Genomic DNA, 1,121 nt, shown 5'->3' with positions numbered 1-1,121 from the left:
GAAAGGGGGGGGGCAGAGGCAGCTATTTAAGCCGCTCCTGGCGCCCCCCCGCTTCCGAGGTGGGACTAAAACTTGGGCGCTGCCCCGCGCGGGCGAGGGGAGGGGGCGTGGGCCGGGGGAGGGGCGAGGGGAGGGGGGCTTGGGCCGGGGGAGGAGCCCCGCGCGGGTGAGGGGAGAGGCCGTGGGCCGGGGGAGGAGCCCCGCGCGGGCGAGGGAGGGCCAGCCCGTTTTTTTATATATTTTTTCTGGTTCGTTTTTTCTTTTTCTTTTTCTTTTTCTTTTTCTTTTTCTTTTGCTCTTATTGAAATGATCCATAAAATGCCTCTTAGAGTTGACAACCTTTCCATCAGCACGAAGAATAAGCCAGTGGGACACCCAAGATGATAATATGTGACGGTCAGCACGAGGATTATGGGTCTGCATATGGTTGCAATAACAATTGATGACCTACAAAATAATATAACAGCAATACGCCTATTAGATAATTTATATGCAAATGACATGTCCAACTTAATAACTTATTGCTAATACTTACACCGCCAAACGTCCGACCAATTTGGTGCAATTGCATGCATGCGATCACGTACACCCAGTGCAACCAGGCTATTTTACGGTCTACCGGAGGGGGGTTCCCGACTACTTTTTTTTTCACTCCGCCAAACGGCACGAAACTTTTTCCGCATGATGGCATCACCCTCGACAGCACCCACGCCAGTTTGCATATTTTTCCGACGCTCGACGCGTTTTCTAGGATTTTCCCCGTGAAGTTTGCATATTTTTCCGACGCTCGACGCGTTTTCTAGGATTTTCCCCGTGAAAATGCCGTAAAACAATGGCCGGACGTGACGCAACGTTTGTTTTGTGTCCGTTTTCGTTCCAACCTTGCGTGGGGCCCTACGTAGGCCGTGCCCGCACGTCCGACCAATTTGGTGCAATTGCATGCATGCGATCACGTACACCCAGTGCAACCAGGCTATTTTACGGTCTACCGGAGGGGGGTTCCCGACTACTTTTTTTTCACTCCGCCAAACGGCAAGAAACTTTTTCCGCATGCTGGCATCACCATCGACAGCATCCACGCCAGTTTGCATATTTTTCCGACGCTCGACGCGTTTCCTAGG

Source organism: Triticum dicoccoides, chromosome 5A (genome assembly GCF_002162155.2).
Source record: "Triticum dicoccoides isolate Atlit2015 ecotype Zavitan chromosome 5A, WEW_v2.0, whole genome shotgun sequence".
NCBI lineage: Eukaryota > Viridiplantae > Streptophyta > Magnoliopsida > Poales > Poaceae > Triticum > Triticum dicoccoides.
This window is presented reverse-complemented; position numbering follows the sequence as displayed.